Source organism: Harpia harpyja, chromosome 23, assembly GCF_026419915.1.
Source record: "Harpia harpyja isolate bHarHar1 chromosome 23, bHarHar1 primary haplotype, whole genome shotgun sequence".
NCBI lineage: Eukaryota > Metazoa > Chordata > Aves > Accipitriformes > Accipitridae > Harpia > Harpia harpyja.
Genome location: NC_068962.1, coordinates 6,792,805 through 6,811,178, shown reverse-complemented (window position 1 = coordinate 6,811,178; position 18,374 = coordinate 6,792,805).

Here is an 18,374-nt window from a genome sequence, read left to right as displayed (position 1 = left end):
CACTGGGTAGGGCTAAGTACAAGGAGTACCAGGACCAAGCCTGAACATCAGAGGGAGAAGAGTGAACTTCCCCCAAGCCACCAAGCCCCCCACCCCTCACGGAAGGTCTGCAGTGATGGGCAGGGAGGGTTGCTAAAGGTGGTTTTTTCAGTCAGTTCAGAAAAAAGCAGTGCTTTTAATATGCAGTTCTGCAGAGACAGATTGAAGAGCAGAGCCTTGGTCTCCATTTCTTCTATGTCAGAGTAGGTCCTCACCACTCCTTTGGCATCCAGCTGCCTCTTTTTCCTTGAACATGCAGTTGCATTATTCGGGTTAGTACAGTATTACATGCTTTAACGTGCTATGTGTGGTTGAGCTAGTTAAGCAACTGGAAGCACCCAACTGTGTAATACAAGACTCTACCCAGGGAACATCGTACAGCATCACATAGACACACTGTTACTGCCAAACCCCTGAGTTTCCCTCATGCTGGCTTGCTCTTGCCTACTGTTTGTCCCATCGTTAAGCAAACATTTATACTGTGTACAGTACTATCACATCTGAGCACCATCTCTCTTCTGGAAAGAGGGGAGGTAACATGAGGTTTCTTTTTTGAAGGCAACCATTCTTGTCTCTTCTAATAATGCCTTTCAGACCATTTCTCTGGCCAAGGGAAGCTCACAAATGCTGTAAGAATAAGTCACCCCTGTCTATTTTGCTTCAGGCACTTTCACCTGCTGCTGCACCCTGATATTATTTGATTTTGGTAATTGCTCTCTCTCCCTGCCACCATTGTCCACACATGTAGTCCTTTTCTTGCTTTTACTGTTGATTGACAAGCTTACCAGAAAAGGTCATCACAGGAAGAGAAGTGAATATCAGGCATTGGCATTCCAGTCACTACATTTTCCCTTTTGGCTTTTTTCTTTTTTTTTCTTTTTTTTTTTTCTTTTTTTTCTTTTTTTTTGTTTTGTTTCCTGCAGTGCTTAGGTTACAAGTGTGAGGAATGAGTGCTTTAAGAAGCAGCAATAGATTGATGACACTCTGTGTTCCTATATGTCTTTATCCTCTTGCATCCTCTGTGGGGATTGCTTTTTTGCTCTTTTGTCAGCTTTGATCCCTAAGACCTTAACATGAATTGGACAAAACCTGTTTGTTTAGGTATCATCCAATTACAGAAGCACTGGTAAGAATACAGCAGAGCTTATGTTCAGTTCCTGTGAGTTCCTCATAGACCTGTTTTTTCTAGATCACCACCTAGTGTATTACCCGCACTGCAACTTGGCAATTTCTTGTTGTGGTCACTTGTGTTTGGTTAAATGAAATCCATTTTTCATTCAGAAGTTAACAGTTTCAGTTGCTCACCTTAAACAACACTTCTAGTTTGCCAAGGTACTTGATTGCTGTACTTAGTTATGATTTCAGTATAACTCAGCTGTTCATTGCAGCCAAGTGAGATGATTCAATTTTCTTGCTGATATACTGAATTCTTGTTATAGCAGGAAACAAACATTTTCTTGGTAAGCTAAACTAATTTTTTACGGTGATGAATGACTCACTGAGAAATCATTCTTGACAGTGGCTGCAGCCATTTTTAAAGAATATTTTTCTAAGGGAGGAAGACTGTGTTTAGTAGTTTTATTTTATGGTACAGGCTAGCAGATCTATGAGTATTATTAACATTCTACATCCTCTAGAAGAGAACTGTGGCATCCATACTAATATCCCAGGATCTCATTTTATTTCCCATGACAGCTAGCAGGACATTTTGATCTCTTACTAGGTGGAGAAAGCACATTTCTTCCAAGGTGAATTCACCAGTTCACAAAAGAAAGAGTAATACCCACACTTCATTAAGTCAGTCTTAATTACCTTGTACATACGACGGGCCTTTCCCCTCTAAGGGGATGTGGGTAAATCCTTACTGTTAACAACTGTGGGATGAATGACAAGAGCTGTCCGAGACTGAAATTTCTCTACAGTGTCTGCAATATCAATATTTCTCTTCACAGGCTAAAAATTTGGAGGAGTGTTTAGATTTGCATCTTTTATACAGCAGTGGTTTTCACTCTGACATTTTATGTGCCAAGTCTTGGCTCTCAGATGAGTAGTCTATGCCCCTAAAATGTAAAGCTAATAGCAAAGATGCTGATAAATCTTGATTTGTGTTACTACTCTCCTTATACTGTTTCTTATGCATGTGCCAAAGTGTGCTAGGCCTGCACAGAGGAAAAAACAAAGATTCTGCAGCCCTAAAAAGGTTATGCTTTAGAGGTCCTTTTCATGCAAACACATGCATCACTGCGTAATATATACCATATAATATACCATAAGTATTTCTATACCTGTTTGTAGGATAAGGGCTGCGCAGTCTGGCCATGATGTTTCAGGAGTACCTGTCAATTTGAAATTACTCAGTTTTTGATTGTGCCTCTCCAGGCCTCTTGAGCAGAGCTGAGAGGAGCACAATCAGACACGACTTCAAGTGGCTGGGCTGAAATAGCTCAGAGGTGAAACTCCGAGACCCGCCAGTTGCCACTGTGCATCTCACACAAGTGTGGCACAGGTGAAACTTGCCGTGTCTCCATCGAAGAATGCTGAACGCTTTCTATTTTAATAGACAGTTTTCTAACACTTCACCAAATACGAGTCACTGAAGTAAGTGGCAAGAGGAGGGTGGCCATGAGATCAGGACAGGGAGAGAGAAAGGGAAATTTGGACTGGTTCAGCACAGGACAGAAGAGTGGAGTCTGAGACTGGATGAGAAGGAAGAAGTTAAAAAAGGGAGCTAGAAGTAAGAAGATGGAGTTATACGTGTCGTAGAGAGAGAAAGAGCAGAAAGGAGCAGGGGGACTGGGATTTAGACTGGAAACCAGAGGACAGGAGGGGCTCTGCCAACAGGCTTGTCCTCTGCTCCAAAGCCTAACAGGGCTAAAGGGCTAAAAGGGTTGTCAACAGAAACACAATTTTAAAGCACAGGTTTCAACCTTCCCGAGCTAATTTGCAGAGAAAATTACCTATTTCATACCCTAACTGCCTGGTACCATTTATTATATTAGCTCCAGAGGCTCCATAGACATCTGCCACTGGAACTAATTTGTCTACCTTCCTGTTGTAGAAGCCAGTATAATACTAAATGATGGAATTTTCTCAAAAACTATGAAATGAATAAAAGCTATATTCCAAGAACATGAAGAGAGAAGAACAGCATACTCAGAGAATTTAGAAGGTCGAGATGATTTCCTTGAGCAACCGTGCACTTTATGATAGCCAGGAATTAGATGATTATGCATTACCATTATTTGCAAAAGATGCCTCCTCTATCCTTGCCTAAATTACCAATACCATTTCAACAGCAGGTCTTCAATATTTTGGTTTTCCTATAGTTATTTTCCCAAGCCTTATTTAATGCTTACTACTCACCTTCTCTGAAGGCAGAATAATCAATTGCCTTACAGTTTTTTTATGGCTGTCATAACTGTAGAAAAAAGGTGTAACCTTTCCCTACATGGGGGGAGGTGGGGAGAGGGTTCATTTTCCCCTACTTAGTTCAGAATTGTGGCTCAAACTAAGGTTAAAAACTATCTACTGGTAAGGATCATTCATCTGAGACACCCGCAGCCTGACTTTTTAGCCTACTTAACAACTCCAGATGTGAAGCCCAGCTTCCCTTGACCGTATCTGGGAGTGCTCAGCAGGCTCACATGGGTTCATAGAAGGCGAGGAACATAATTTTGGAGGCATCTTATCAAGGTTTGGCCTATCACCATGTGTAAAGTCTCTGGTCGAGGAAGGAGTAGAGTTCCATTCTGCAAGGAGAAGTTCAAATATCTCAACCACGGCCATGTTGTAGGTACCTCAACTATGAGATTATCCTTGCTGTTTCTGATGTTCTCAGCTTCATTCACTGCACACTTAAATTTCTCCACAACTGAGGCAGGGATCTGGGAGACCAGATTGCTTATTTTACGCTCCTGATTTGTTCCTAGATAAGAGCCTAGTGGTGTACTCTGTTTGGGGCAGGGCTCCTGAAAAAAATAAATGATTGTGTAATTAAATATCATATTGATCCATATACAACTTCAATTCTGTTGTGTCTTCTCTTACAAATGCTCAACTTTGCCATCCAACTGATCCTTTATTTTGTTTTCCATAGAACCAAATGCAGAAGAATGCAAAACTATTTCTGAGTGTTTATATAAACAATGTACATCTCCTATTTCTTTTTTAATTAAGCATGATTTCAATGAATCTTCAAGTTTCTAAAATGTAATATTGGACTAATATATACCTTATCAATGTCACTACACCATAGGTACCTCCCACCATGCCTGAAACCTGTGTTTTCTTTCTCTTGCCCTTATGCTTTGTATTTTTTTCTGTTCTCATTTAAAATACCAAAACATCTACAGCAGCTCATCTTACTCCAGAGCCTCCTAGCTCTCACATTGGGTGGTCCACCCCGTTTTATCTGTCCCACGTAGTTTATATGTTCATGCACCTTTGGTGGCAAAGTTTTCTCTTGACCACACTCGGTGCGTGAGAGTGCTAAACATATATTTCTCAAGTCACATAAATAATCCACATTCATTTACATCAAGCACTACAGGATAATGGCATCTGAAGGGATGTTCAGCAGGTTTGCAATGGGCATTACAGATGCTTTATCTCATCACGGCCCAGTAGACCTCCACATCACCAACTCCTTCTGTAACCACTTCTGTGTAGATGTGACTCTAGCCTCTGCGATGGCAGTGCCTGTGGAGCTTAGGGGAGGTGTCTTCACCAGTTTTCCAGTTTGCTCAAGTCTTCTTGCTCTGTATTCCCCTCAAGCCCATCTCTGACTCTGTCACAGTTTCCAAATTGGAGAACAGGCAAAGTTCTCATTGTTGAGCTAGAGGAAAGACAGAGACAAGCTGCAGGAGAAAGCTAACGCGCAACTGTTGTAGCAATGTCAGACTTCTCCAAAGTAGCCAACAAGTCCATTCTAACAACAGTATGTAAGTCTTTGCCTTATTCAGAGTTTTCTCCTGTGTGATTTTACGTCAAAATTGTCAAGGACAATCTGTGTGGGAGTATTGTGGGGGTTTTGAATTAAATCGTTTGAATTCCTTTTTTTTTTTCACATTATTTTTATTTTCCAGTAGAGTAGGTGGGGAGACAGTCAAGCTGGATGGAAAAGGTGCTACTGACTCATAAGGATGAGAAATAGCCAGCCTTAAGAAGGCATTCTGGATTTATGCTTGCTGATTCATAACTTCCTACATACATGTGGGGAAAAAAGTGTGGATTCTGCCCTGAGCTATAATCTGCAGGAAACCCGCCCTCCCTTCACAAAGTGAGATAGTAGTTTCAAAACTGTAGGAGGACTTAACTTCAACTCCCAGAATATGTTCCCATGAAAAATGTTTAGAATAATGGCCTGAAAACACTGTCCCCAACCACCAAGGCCTACTTTCTCTGCTTTCACAGAGAAGTCCAAAACTAGTTAAAGCTCAAATTTCCCAGGTAAGTCATCAGATAAAACAAATGTACTACTCAAACAAATAACAGAAGACAGTTGAATAGGAAAGGCACTAAGGGTTTTGTAGAGAACTGCTTCTCCTTTTCCGTGCAAGTGCTACTGGATCAGTTCTTTTCCTTATGTCCCAAGTCATTAAATAAGACAATATAAGAAGAACATGAACAAAAAAAAGAACAACAACAAGAAGACAATTAAATAAGTGCAACAAGTGTTTTGTTTCAAAGGGACTTAAATCTCTATTTATATCCAAACAGTTTGTTGATTAATAGGGTCTTCATATGGCTGCATGGAGCCTGAAGAGGGAAGATTCGGTAGGGGAAAAAAAAGGATTTTGGAGAAAATTGAAAAGACTCCCATTCTCACTGCTCAAAACTAAATGTGTATTGCAGATCATGTGAAACATGAGTAGCTTCAGATCTCATCTTCCCTTACTTCTTATTCCCCGAATATGGCTGCACAGTGGACATATCCACCCTAAGGCACTGTTTCAGTAGTGTGCAAGATATCCCTGAGCTGGAAATAAAAACAAGGTATTCCCAATTTCTAACACCATGGACAAAAAGTCAGATACTGTGCCTAACATGTTACAGGCATGGCTACTCAAACTGAAGTCCTTTGTTAAAGTCAGCTTGTTCCTGAATATATGTGTTCTGGGAAAGATGAAAGACAGGTTGGTGTTCTGAAATCAGTTTCAACTGTGTAATATATGCCCATGGGAGCAGGGAAGTTAAATCTAGACAGGCTTAAGTAAGCACTATGGAATTATTATATCCTTTTCCAGGACTCTTACATTCACAGGTTTGAGCTTTCTTGTGTTACTGATTCAGGCCAGAATGAGGATCAGAAAAGGAAAATAATAATAGCAATGAGAGAAAGAGTTGTATTTCAAAAACTGAGATGCTGAAGAGATTTTATGTAGCTTGTGCTGGCAAATTCAAGGCAATTATTACATAATTTAACCAGAATCATCCTCGACTAGGGAAAACTCTACGAAGCAATAATGTGAGCAATGGAAAACATTTGACATTGGTGGAATTACAGGAATGAACGACACAGAATTTGGCTTAAGCTGTTTAAACACAGCACTGCCATGGCAAGTGATTACACAGGACACAGTGGAGTCTACAGTCAAATTCACAGTCTTCTCTCATACCAGTTTATTTTACTCGGAAAATACCGTTTTTCCAACTGTCCTTCTTGGCAAGCTGTGCTGGCACCTGGAGAGTACACAGATGAATATTGGGGCAATAATGGCCTCCGGCCAGCAGAAGAGGTTGTAGTCAGTGGAGGTGCCCTCACCACAGAAGCCTTCGGTGGGCTGAAGCCTGTCCTGATGCACCAGCTGGCTGTCACCCTGAAGAGAATTCACTGTTAGCTGGATGAAAATACTACAGTTGGAATTGTTATCCACCCGCTTCCTAACACCTGCCCCTCTTCCTGACGTGATGCTTGCCCTCACACCAGCCTTGGAAGTCCTAAGGTCTAAGGAACCCCGTGGGTCATGGGCAGGCACTGGCCACCGCCACCGTACGGGGACATGGGGACCAACCACCACACACCTCACCGGGACACGGGCACGCACCAGGCACTTCAACGGGACACGGGCACCCACCGGGAACCTCACAGGGACGTGGGCACCCTGCCGGGATGGGGGGGCCCTCCTCGTGGGATGTGGGCACCCGTGGGGCACCTCACAGCCACGGATGTCCGTTCTCTCCTTCCTCACGTCCCACCACGCGTGGACAGAAGCACTCGCTTGCACTGTTGCCTTTCATGTTGCCAATCTGACGGATGCACGGTCTAGCTGGAGTTGCACGGGGAGCTAGAGGAGGCTCTCCTCGTCTTGCCTTTTTCTCACGCTGTCTTCTTGGAGTGCTGGTGCCGAAGCTCTTTTGGGTGGAGGCAGCAGACATGCCTCAGGTGCCTGACCAGCAGGGCGGTGTTGGCCTCCAGCCAGCCGACCATGTCATAATTGATGAAGGTGCCCTTTACTCTGCAGTCTGTCCCCGTGGAAGATGAGGCCGTCCGTCCCCTTCCCTGGAAATGACAGGGGGCACAACGAAGGTGGTAGGGGCTTTGAGGACCGAGAAGTGTCCTGCTGGGCTTGGCTTTCTCTGGAAGAACTCCAGCCTCGCAGGACTGCTCCGGGCAGCACATTGGGCTGAGAAAACCTCCAGCGGGCCCCATGTCATGCCAGGGGTCCCAGAGGGTTTCAGCCCCACGGCTTGGCATGTCGCTGGGGAAGAGACAAACGACCTCTCAGGGCCTGCTGAGGATTTCTTGCCCATGCTGGGTTTTGTTTTATCATTGCAAGCCTTCTTGACCAAGGCTTTTGTTTCCTTGCTCCCCGCAACCCGGTCCCTTCCTGTGTGACTGATCTCAACTGCTCACCTCTCCCTGGGGTCTCTTCACATTTTTCCAGAGGCCAAGTTCAATCCAAGCCATGCAGAGCAGCCACATGGTTTCCCAGGCCCTGCCAAGCAGCTGGGTCATGTCTACCTGGGCAAGGTAGTCCTAAAGCTGGCCCAGAGGGTAGGGCAGAGACTCTCTGCACCAGTGGATGGTTGCTTCAGGTCCTCAGGAACAACGTCCCTCCTGACCCTGACCGAGCCGGGGGGGGCTGTGAAGTCCAAGGCCACTGAGGAACAGAGAAACCAGGCAGAGAACCATGGTCAGGAGAAGAACTGGGCTGAGCATCATCCTGGTTGTGCCCTCAATTTCTCAGCGAGAAGGAGCTATGCCCAGAGCTCCATCCAAGCTGCATTCAGCGCTGTGCCCCGGCTGGGCAGCCGTGACGTCGTTCTGCCAAAAATTCTCTTGGGGGCAAGTGGCAGTCTGTGTTAAGAGGAAAGCCAAAAATTCACTCTTGGTTTGACAAAAATCTTAACCGTTGAGAATTAGGAGTGTCATTAGTCTAGAATTATTCCTGGAGGGACATGACCCATGGGGTCCTGGGCATGTGCCGGTCACTGCCATCTCACTGGGACATGGGCATCACCCAGGGATCCTCAGTGGGACAGGAGCACCCTGTTGGGATGTGGGCTGCTCCTTTTGGGACATAGGCACCCGCAGTGCACCTCACAGCCAGGGTGGCTGCGAAGGGCAGTGTTGAAAGCCTGGTGCTCTGCACCAGTAGGCAATTGCATCAGGCCCTGTGAAGCGTGCCCCTTGCTCCTAACTCTTAGTGTGCCATACTGTGGGGCAGGTGGCCGTTAGATGTGGGCAAGCTTGTCGTGTACCCACTTTTCCTTTAAAGGGGTCCTGGGTGCCTGGGAACTTAGATGGGACTTAGACCAGAGCCGCTACTGGTGGATGGCAGGCCCATGATCCCCCGGTGCTTGGTGTTGCCTCCACCATAGGCTGCTTCCTCCAAGGCCTGAAAGAGTTTTGTATGTGTACTTTGAGCTCAAGTTCTGGTTAATTTGTTAAAATTATCTGATCTGCAGACTATCTCCGATACTAGTTTTGCAAAAGGACCTAAGCCACAGACGGTCTGGGTTAAAATAAAGTTTTGATTGTAACAACTTTTTGTGTCATTGTTCTACCGAGGATCCCCAGTAAATCTGCCTGTCCCCATAGTGTTGGGTGACAGAATTAATTGGCATAGTCAGCAGGATCCTTGGGTTAGAATGACGACTGATTCCCCTGATAAATTACATCTATTGCAAAAGGGTTTTATGGAAAATGGATGGCAAGATCCTAAGTAGGATAAGGAATGACTAAAGGCAATAAGCCACGATCTGAAAGCTGTATGGAATGAATTCAGTAATTGGAAGGATATGTGTAAAATACAGACAGACAGAGGGAAGGAAGCAATGTGCTGGCTGTTAGCTGCAATATGGAAAATTGAGGCTGAGAAGTTAGAAGAAAAAATTAAAAAGTGGAAGAGTGAATTTTCAACAAAAGATTGAGAATTAAAGCTAAATTAAAGGCTGGCAGCAAGTCTGGGAAAAGGGCACATCTTGAAAAAACAATTAGTGCCACAGGGTATAGAGAAAGCAAGAAAACACCGTGAAACACTATTACAAGGTAGCAATCTAGACCCCACAAAAGTCTGCACAGCTATGCGTGATAGCAACTGGGATGGAGACATTTGGAATAGGCCGGATGGGTCTGATGAGGATCTAAGTAAAGTAAGTTGCACCAGGGGAGGTTTAGATTGGATATTAGAAAAAAATTCTTCACCGTAAGGGTTGTCAAGCATTGGAACAGGCTGCCCAGGGAAGTGGTTGAGTCACCATCCCTGGAGGTCTTTAAAAGATGTGTAGACGTGGTGCTTAGGGACATGGCTTAGTGGTGGACTTGGTCGTGTCAGGTTAATGGTTGGACTCGATGATCTTAAGGGTCTTTTCCAACCTAAATGATTCTATGATTCTATGAATACAAGTACAGAAGAGTCTTTGGGTCAAATTCTGGTTTTAACTGCATCTGTGTAAAACTGTTACCCACAAGCTCTGCCTGCAAACTAACTGAATCAGAAGGTCACGTTTGGCCTGTGGGAACAGGAATTTAGAGCCATTATTATCCCCCTGGAAGATTACTGTGAAGCCTGCTACAAGTTCTGCTGGTGCTTTTGCAGTCCCCAAGGGACTGCATTTTTTCTGGAGTCTGATAAAGACTTGGCTCCTATCACCATTTTAATGAGCAGTCCTTTACCATATGTAGTGACTCTTGGAGCAGCTAGAATAGAAACTTTGTTTGTTAACCATGCTGAATAGCTTTATGAATGAACACAGCGAAAAGGATCTGTGGTACCACTTCTATTCTGCAGTTTCTCAGAACAGCGTTGCCCTTTAAAAAGGGGGAAGGTCAGAGACAAAATGAGAGGTACAGATCAGGTTTGCAAGTTGTCACAGTATCTCGGATTGTTCAAAGACGAGGTTTCCTTTCAGGCGCCTCTAGATAAGGAATTATCTTGTTTACTTTCATCACGCCAGATGTCACCAAAGTTATTTTGATGTTCAGTGGCTAACATGAAAGATTTACAGTGTAAAGCTGTGCCAACAAAACATTTGAAGAGCACAAGGGCTGCTTCAAAAACAGACATGGATCAATAGCTGCAGAGTTCATTAAGACAACAATTTCTTTATTACGTTAGGAAAAGGCATGATAGTTTCATTAGTAATAAAAGGAAGACTCACTAAGAGTTTAAAGCTTAGTGTATTAGTGTTTATATTACTCCTAAGGAATTGATATTTAGGCCTTTTTCTTGGCTTTATCCTAGTTGCTAGGTAACAGAGATGCCTGTGACATGCTAATCTTTAAGGATCGAGATGTAAGAAAATTATATCCAACAAAGATATGTGTGAATGATTGCTCTTTTTTCAACCCCGCTCTAGGAAAAAGAGGAGCTGGGAGAACACACTTTTAACAGTTCCTGGAAGAATTCTGTCGAGGTTACGGAGACCTCCACCTGCTCCTCTCCGATGAAGTTTTAACATCACATGACTGGAAGAATAAAGTTCTTTTCTCACATTAGCTGAAAGCAACTGAAACCAGCACAAAGGCAAATGACCACCCCGTTTGCTCCTCTGCGGCGGGCGCTGGGCTCCCAGCACCCTGCCCTTCTCCCAGCTGCCTTTCCAACCCCGAGCCCCTGTCCCACCTGCCCACAGCGGATCCCGCAGGCTCGGTCCCTCCACCTCCGTGACCGTGGAGCAGAAGGGAGCACCAAGGTCAGGCGGCATGGCTGCTGTTTTATTCCCTGGTATCTGCCTTCCAGAGTTCAGCTTTGAGATTTACGGGTGAGGCAGGCTGCAGTGGGTTTTTCTTTTTTCCCCTATGCTCTGGTGGGCTGTCAGTCACCCGTCAAAGCAGACAAAACAGTGGCAGAAGCAGGTTTTAATGTCATCAAGCACAAGTCATTAGCCTTAACTAGACAAGAGGAACAGCCTTCAGGGATCCATTGTTATCTCTAAAGGAGACGGAGGAAATGAAAATGTGACATGTCTCTGTGGGGTCTGTAAAGCTCTGAGTTCATTTCTTTTAGTGCCTTAGGAAAGGAAAACAAAGATGGATTTCAGCTTTTAGTGCTTTGCTACTAAGATTAATGGTTTGTAGTGCTCATAACAACTATATTATTCTTGTAACAATAAGAATTATTATCTAATGGTTTTCGCATTGTGCTCCCCTTCTGCTCGCAGCTTTGGTGTACGTGTGTCACACACCGGCTTGGTTGGAACAAGGATAATGAATGGTTTACTCGACAAATTCCAACTTTCTGCTGGCAAAGAGCAAGTGCCTTTCTCAGGTAAAGGGATCAGCACAGTATTTTGAGGGCTAGCTCTTCTTCTATTGATTGCTGGGACCTGAATCTGCCCCTTGTTCGTGTTGTTTACAAAGGTTTCCACAAAGAAAGGCAAACTGATATCAGCGGACATTTCACCACTTAACTTGCAAAGAGACATCCGCAAAGGCACCAGACTAAGGCCATCTCTGAACAGGTTCTTGAAAATACTGAAATGTGAACTCTGTTGCATCCTTGCAATTGGTTACAGAAGTCATGTATATCATTTTTGTTCCACAGACACAGCAGTGTAACTGTAAGAATTACACTACAGTTACAAAGATTTTTCTAATTCAGATAAAAAGAATTTGATCATTATTTTTTAGAACATCCTGTATGTGAGGATTCGTGCCCATTTACAAGGAAACAAAAGAAATGGGGCAAGGGGGACTGAAGCCAGATCTTTTATATTTGTATTTATATAATATTTGCAGAGAACCTTAGCTAAATACCTAGAGGATGTATCTCATAAAGTGCCAAGGCACATTAAGTCGGGTATTGCAATGCCTGTGCTGTGTTTTACATGCCTAGTTCCCAGAGGGAAATCCCAAACCCAGAGTTAGGCATTTACCTCTCCTAAGCAGCTGACATTCATTAAGACGAATCCCAGCTCTGATTAGGCAGTGACATAAATACAACCAATTAGAAATCGCACAGGAAAGTGTCTCACCTCACTCCCTTTTCAGAAGTTGAGTTCCCACTTCAGAGCTAACAGCAAGCACCTCCAGCCCCTTGGGATCTGGAGCCCACATCTTTTCTCCTACAGCTCTCTTTTAAACAGCTGGGGAAAAAAAATTACTCTTTTTGTCTGTCTCCCTGCAGGAGTGTGAGATGAAGATCCCTCATCCCACAGGCTCTCGCCTAGAAAGTGGGAAGCTGGGACATCGATCTCTCCTACACTGCCACGGCTGAACCCTCACCACTCTCCTCAGCTCCTTTTTCTCCTCTAGACCCCCAAAAGGTTCATTGAAAACATGAAAACAGCCGTGCCGCTTGTGCTCTCAGGGAGGTGCACTCAGGGCATTTCTGGGGCTGTACCTCCAAGGCTGGTCCAGGTGCCTGGAGAAGAAAGTGGGTGTAGGGCTGCTCCTGCCAAGGCTGCTGGAGACAGCCCTGTGGGGACCAAAGTGTCTTTGAAGTCACAAAACCCAAGGGTTTTGCCCTGTAATTTTAAGTGTTAACCCGGGTCACTTGACCTCCTGACAGCTGGATGGCAATCTGGGGTTTTAATTAACATCCTCCTACACTCTAACCAGTCAGAGGGTAACCACTGAATTTGGCTCTTTGTTTTGCATCTAATAGGTGCTTCTGGTAGGCTTGGGAGGATTTATTCGGGTTGTCATAAAATCTAAGTACTGCGAGAAATTAAGAATACATCTTTATTGCTTCCAGATCAGGCTAAAAATACACAAAATCTTCCCAGTTTATAAAAAATTATTGCAGGTTTTTCATTTCTTCCTAGCTTAACATAAAAGGAAACTCAGTATAAAATCTCTTATGTGCATCGCTTTACACTGCATCATTAAAAAAGACTGAGCAGATTCTGCTCTGTTTGAATTATACTACATTTTTATGCACATATTGTCCAAGCAGATAGATGAATAAATATACACAGAGTGAATCACACATGCACAAGCCACCTCTTTTTTCTAGTCATAAATATATCTTCCTTTTGGGACTATTATTTTCTTTTCTCTAAAGCTAGTCCCCAAAAATATACAAATTTTCTTTAGGTAATCGGAATGACATGGAGTGAAACCCTGAATGATTTAACAAACTGCATAGAGCCATTCGGTCTGATTCTCCATTGTATGCTGCAAACGATGTAAAATGAAGGTGAGTGAAACTATAGCCCGAGTTCTTCACGCTTGGCTTGTGGAGAATGATTGTTTAAAGTGAAAAGTCAAAGACATCAGGCTTTTGGCAGAATGAGGAACGTGGAGAGGATTTTGCCCGTTATGCCCATTATGATATTGGTAAACATATACAATCTCCATGACTGCAGCTGCTGATTGGACAAGAGTTGCAATGAACAATAAAGGTGTCATTTTGCATTATCTGGATCTGCAAGAAATTGCCCATTTAAGGGTCTGGGATTTTTAAGTATAGAGTAGGAGGAGGTATACTCCTGTAACAGGCTTCAAGAGGTGACTTATGCACTACATTTCTCTTGTTTCAGTGATGATTTCCCATTTAGATCTGCAGTGTATTTGAGTAATACAGCCACTGTAATCCTTTAAATTTATAAATATGTACACTTACCTATGTATCTGCCCAGATTTATAAATATGTCTGTCTATCTAGAAGTATCTATCTGTGCATAGATAGATAGCCACAGCATTTACAGGGTGGCATGTACACACGTATCTGTCACCAGGCAGGCCTGAACCACACACATCTTCTCAAACATTCCGAGTAAACATCAGAAACCTTGTAGCCTGGAATCTATGGGAACAGTCATCATTTCAAGCTTACTTTTTATTTGAAATGATTTATTTTTATCACAAAATATTTGCCACTTTTTAACAAAAGATGTAACACGGTGGCTTTATTGTTACTAATAATTATTCATACTATCTGGCGCAAACACATACAGTGATACTAACCACTGACTGGCCTGCTTACATCTTACCTTCATCTTGCAGGAGACTGAGCACTTCTTACCCTAATGAAGCTGTTATACAATTCTGTATTTCTCACAGGTTTGTGGGAGCCCAGTAGTACTAGCTGATGGCATCATTCTAAGGGCCTGCTGAACCAAGTTATTCAAACCTCCATTCAGCAAAGTTACTATCAAAAATGCAGTAATTCAGCTTCTTTTTGTAATAATTGGGAAACTTTCTGCACTCTTTTTCCTGGGTCTAAATCTTGTTTTCCAATTTTGTACTTTCATGAACATTCAATATTTGTCCTCATTTTTCCTCCAGGCCAAAGGAAACAACAATGATAAATTGGCTTTAAGGTTTGCTCTTAAAATCTTACACCTCCTTTTCCTGGGCCTAGGAGGGTCCCAGTATAGTTTAGGCTGTCACGGCAGAGTTACAACGGGGACCTGAGGGAAATAAAGTCATTTTATAGAAGGCAGTGTTTTCTGAAGCAGTACAGAAGTCGTTTGGTGAGCATCATGCTGACCAAAATGCTGTGATGTTCATCCCAGAGGAGCTCCCTTAGGCACAGTTAGTTCCTGCGCTGTGGATTAGTGGATCATAGCAGAAATGGTAGGTGCTACACTCTAATCAGTGCCAATAATTTACCATGACTTGAAAGGACTAGATTCTTTCCTGAATGACTCGGGAAAGGCTTTTGTTGTGACCTGAAATGTTTTTGTGCAACTATAAGCCACCTTCTTCATGACCTGGAAACAGCCTCTATCATAGAGGCTTTTCAGAAGATGGGGTCATTCACGATGCACTCTGTGCTGTCAAAGGTACCAAACCGATCCTGAGTGGCCAGCTGCATGCAAAAACACGAGCTGCACAGTGCCTTGATTGTAACCTAGAAATTTACATCAATCATCACGGAGGTTTTTGTTGATTACCACCGAAGAAACCTCAGTCACCTACTCCACCACACTCAGGCAAGCTGCTCTGTCAGCTCTCAGGTTTAGTTTAAATGGGAAAGGAGGGCAAAAGCAGTTAAACTTTATTCATGTGGCTGCAGCCAGGACTGAAAATATTCGTATTTTGCAGGCACCGCTTGTAAGTGCATGCTTTGGTGGCCCTTCGGTCTCAGAAGACAGGGCTGTAGCGGAGACATCAGATGGCTGTGTACTGTTACACCAGGGGCTCAGAGGAAACATACAATTGCTATGCACCCCCCCCCAAAATAAAATCCTCCCCAAAAAGCCCTTTGCAAGCGCAGAACTTAATGCTGCAATAGAGACCGTCACAAGGAAAATCACACCCACCGTTCGGTGCCACAAAAGCAAAGCCAGGTCTATGCCTGCCAGACCTCCTCTTTACAGATCTCCCTTCTCTTTGTACAGCCCTTCCATCCATCGCGTCCCTTCTCTGTACCTCCCCACTGTTCCCTTTTCCCAGTCTGATTCTTGAGGGTTTTCCACCAATCTCTCTCCTCAATTTCAACTTCAATGCAATTTTCTGTAATACTTCAGTTCCTCTTGGGTCACCCAGCAATAGCAAACACAGAGACACCAGACTTGTGAATCATTGTGGAGACGTGCGGAGTGCTATATACCTGCTCCGCTAATCTCGTTCTTTCTAAAAGCAGGCTGAGATAGTGATACTAATAAGGATTCGAATATCTGAACCATTTGAAGATTAGAAGCTGTGCATAATTCAGTGTTCAGCTCTGAAGAAAGACGAAGGGAATTGCAGGGTTATGTCCTGACATGCACATTCACACCCACGCATCACACTTCTCATCGGTCTCGCTTCAGATTTAAGAGATTAAAGGGCAGTCTTTATCTTGAGACATGCAGAATTAGCCTCTATTTCTAGTACCTACATAAGGTATTGCAAAAACGAGTGAGTGTAATTGGGATGGAGGAGAGTTTCCTCTAAGAGAATATGCTTATGTTATTGTTTTTCTATGATTAATGACAAATCTGTCAACTTGACTTCTTAAGCACCTAGTCATAACAAGTCAGCATTCATATGTGATACTGGACAAAATAAAATTCAGCAAGGAACCAGAGGGTTTTTCATGTTCCTAAGGGGAAAATTATTTTAAACATTCTGGAAAGTACTTTTACTTTTTCATTTTCATTTGCTTTGACTGATTTTAAGGCTTTCATTCTCCTAATGATGACCAGAGGCAAAAGCAGATGACAGAAGATTCTCACGTCAGGCAGAGCAGGTTCTGCTGATCTCAGAAGAGAGACTTAATTAAAGCCCTGTCACTAGAACGGTGTGTTTTTTTGTCACACAGGAGAGATTCTTTGACACAGAAATATTTTGTACAGTCTGTTGGTGGAAGTTCAGGGACAAACACCCAGCTCTGCATCTGCAGGCAGTTTTCACAGCAAGTGTTGATGTCAGTTCATTGTGAAATTTGAATGCACCAATCAATGAAGTAACAAATTTAAGTCAGACTATTGTTCTCAGCAGAGAGAAATTTCTGGCTTGAAGGAAGATAAATAGTATAAATCTAAGATAATCTGATGCTGGAAACGTTTTCATAACATGCCTGTGAGGCTTTTAACTCAGGTTATCATTTTCTGATGAAGAATGAGATAGCTCCCGCTCTCTGAAATGCGAATTTTAAATTGATTCTTGAACTTAAGCAATCCTGCAACTAGTTTTAACTCTTCTTCGAATTCTAAAAGTTTATTCCCAGTAATGTATTTGACACCAATTTTGAATAGGCAGTTCAGAATGTGGAATAGTCAAAAGTTTCTGCCTTTGGAGCAGTGGAATACTACATTTATAAGAATTGCATATTAAGTCTGTGTAATACATTGTTCTAGTTACCATGACTACCTCTAATAAATGTTTGTGTACCTCAGCAGTGTCTACATCCAGTTAAAAACCCTTTATTGACATTCGCTTCCTGCTGCATTTGGCACAATAAACTGAAACCAGGAACAATTATGATTTTAAAGGAAACAGATATCGCATGTTCACACTTTCAAACCTGTTTTTTCAAAATCCCAGGTGGTTAGAGTAGCACATACACAATTAGAGCATGCACAATGATTTCAGTCATTTATGGAGCAGCCAGTAGGAGGGCTGATGCCTGATTTGTGCATACAAACACATGCTCAGGCGAGCTTTAGTACCCAGCTTGGTAGCGTTAGTTGTGTTAAAGTACAGATTCCTGTGCAACCTGGAGCACAGAAGGGTTTATAAGTCCTGCTTCATGTCTTAATTATTTTGCCTGAAAATATCACAGGCAATGGATACGAGCTGTGACTGGACTTTAGGAAAAACTTCTTCACAAGGGCAGTGCAACACCGGAGCAAGGCTGCCCAGAGGAACGAGGGATCTTCATCCCTGGAGGCTTTCAGGAGCTGGCTAGACGAAATAACGGCTGACCTGATCTGGTGGTGGCAACACGCAACTATTTTGTATGGGAGGCAGTACACACTGACCACCAAAGTCTCTTCTAAGCAACATTTTCATGACTTCTGTTTTTTAAACTTAAGAGACCCTATTATATGAACTGGATGCTGTTAAGTTTAATATTCCCTTACATTCACATAGCTGTATACATGCACATATGCACAGAAATTGCAAGTAGATATACAACCTGTACTTTTAAGAACACTAAATATGCATGCATTTTCATTCATACTTCTGCAGACAAGCAAGTTCCAAAACAGGACTTGTAAATATCTGCTTGACATATGTGTGTGTATTATTTTTGCCCAAATTGTGGTTGTGGCCTCCGCTGGGGTTTGCAAGATGATTCAGGGAAGGGAGGGTTGCAAAATGTAGAGTGCAGCTGTCAGCAGCAGCTCAGGTCCTCCAGGGTGGAGGCATGAGCATAACCAGCTGCTGCAGACGCTTTAGCTGGTTCTTACTCTCCTGCCCAGGAGGAACTGAACGTCTGCTGGCTCAGGATATGGCACCAAGATAAGATAAAAGTGTGTCACATTTTTCTAAGGGTTTGAGAGGTACTGAT